The 2,214-nt window shown below is 44.4% G+C and overlaps 2 non-coding genes across 2 annotated transcripts; both read right to left on the reverse strand.

Annotated features, from left to right (window-relative positions):
* Positions 1–1,017: 1,017 nt before the first annotated feature.
* On the reverse strand, positions 1,018–1,099 carry trnas-gcu (transfer RNA serine (anticodon GCU)). The gene has a single exon. It is a non-coding gene; the product is annotated as a tRNA-Ser (tRNA).
* Positions 1,100–1,421: 322 nt separating this feature from the next.
* trnal-uag (transfer RNA leucine (anticodon UAG)) lies at positions 1,422–1,503 on the reverse strand. The gene has a single exon. It is a non-coding gene; the product is annotated as a tRNA-Leu (tRNA).
* Positions 1,504–2,214: the final 711 nt, after the last annotated feature.

Consider the following 2,214-nt stretch of genomic DNA (forward strand, 5'->3'; position numbering starts at 1 on the left):
CTACTTTTAAACTGGGTGACTGTGTCTGAGCCCGAACACAGTCAGGAAGACTATTCCAGAGTTTTGGAGCTAAATACGAAAACGCTCTACCTCCTTTTGTGGACTTTGATATTCTGGGAACTACTAGCAGTCCAGAATTTTGTGATCTTAAAGAGCGTGGTGGATTGTAATGTGTTAGAAGACTGGATAGATAGGTGGGAGCTAAACCATTTAGAGCCTTGTATGAGAGTAGAGCTAGTTTATAGTCAATTCTAAACTTAACAGGTAGCCAGTGCAGGGATGATAATATTGGGGTTATATGATCATATTTTCTTGATCTGGTAAGAACTCTGGCGGCTGCATTCTGGACTAACTGTAGCTTGTTTATTGAAGATGCAGGACAACCACCTAGTAATGCATTACAGTAGTCCAGTCTGGAGGTCATGAATGCATGAACTAGCTTTTCTGCATCAGATACAGATAAAATGTTCCTAAGCTTGGCAATATTTCTAAGATGGAAGAAGGCTGTTTTTGTGATATTGTAAATATGGTTTTCAAAGGATAAGTTGCTGTCTAATATTACACCCAGGTCTTTCACTGTTGAGCTAGTAGTAACAGTGCATCCTTCTAGGTGCAAGCTGAATTGTGAGAGCTTCTGTGTACTAGTTTTTGGGCCAATAAGTAATATCTCCGTTTTGTCAGAGTTTAATAATAGGAAATTTTCGGCCATCCAATTTCTAATATCTTTAACACACTCAGTTAATCTAGACCAATTAGATATTTCACCTGGTTTTGATGAGATATATAAAGGTGCACGATCCGGGCCGCTGTCTTCGGGACTGTGCACTGCATTGATCTGCATGGATCTCCAGTGGCGACCCGTCAGCCTTACAGCATCTGTGTCCAACCAACATGGAAATACAGCCCACGGTTGCGAAACACCTAGACCCAGAGTTAGCTTTTCTTGATCCCCTCTAGCACTCCGATGCATTGCGCGTGCAAGAGTTGTGGTAAAGAGGAGGTTAAAGGGCACACAAGCGACGAGGATGGGATTCGAACCCACGCGTGCAGAGCACAATGGATTAGCAGTCCATCGCCTTAACCACTCGCCCACCTCGTCAGGTGCAGTTGTGGCACCCACCACCAAATGTCCACAGAGACCGCAACAATTCCGTAGAGGAGTGGTTGTTTGGACTTGCTGTTTGAAAAAGCAAGGTGTGAAACTGAGCAGCCGGCGTTGACACCAGTTGCCAAACCCTGGGAGCTATTTCAGCACCTGGGTCTGGGGGCTCCGGTACAGTGTGAGCTCATTTTTTTTTTTGCAGCCAGACAGCCAGCTAATGGCAACTCTTAAGCACATTTGCAGAAGGCACAGGAGCCACAACCCCTGTAAAGCCTTTGTGGTGCCAGAGCCCACAACCACTGCCTTGAAAAGGCTCAGCTGGCAGCGGTGGGATTTGAACCCACGCCTCCGAAGAGACTGGAGCCTAAATCCAGCGCCTTAGACCACTCGGCCACACTACCCGAGGGCTCAGTACTTATAGACCTCTGTGGAGAGCACACTGACATACTGTCTGGGTGTGTGGTACACAGGCTGCACAGATGAGGACAGACAAACTGTGCAGAGGGTGAAAAACAGCTCAAAAAATCATCGGCTGCCCTCTGCCCTCCCTGGATGACATGTCCAGGTCCTGCTGCCTCAGCAAAATCAAGGCCATCACAGGAGACTCCTCACATCCTGCTCATCACTTGTTTGACCTGTTGCCATCTGGGAGGCACTTCAGGTCAACAAAGTCTCACACCACCAGACTTACAAACAGCTTCTTCCCCTGGGCCATTCGGACTGCAAACAATCACTGAACACACACACACACACATTCTACCTAATAAAATGTGCAATTCCACTGTGCACTTTAATCTGTCTGTGAATTGAGTACAAGTTATAACTTAATATTGGCTTTGCACAAATTAGATTTCAAGCAAATATATAACTGGGAACATTTTGTTGCAGCTTTATGAATGTTCTGCTTATATTGCAGTAGCCCTTTAAAAAAGGGTACAAGTATGCATATGTATGAAAGGAGAGTCCATAACCTGAGGTACTGAGATATTGAGAAGGGTTCAGTATTTATATTCACATATTTTTACATATGTTTCTTTATTGACATGCACAACCAATTATTACAACATTATTACAACAATACTAATTCTAACAAAGTCCTGAATATGTACAAT

Source organism: Hemibagrus wyckioides, linkage group LG07, assembly GCF_019097595.1.
Source record: "Hemibagrus wyckioides isolate EC202008001 linkage group LG07, SWU_Hwy_1.0, whole genome shotgun sequence".
Classification (NCBI taxonomy): Eukaryota; Metazoa; Chordata; class Actinopteri; order Siluriformes; family Bagridae; genus Hemibagrus; species Hemibagrus wyckioides.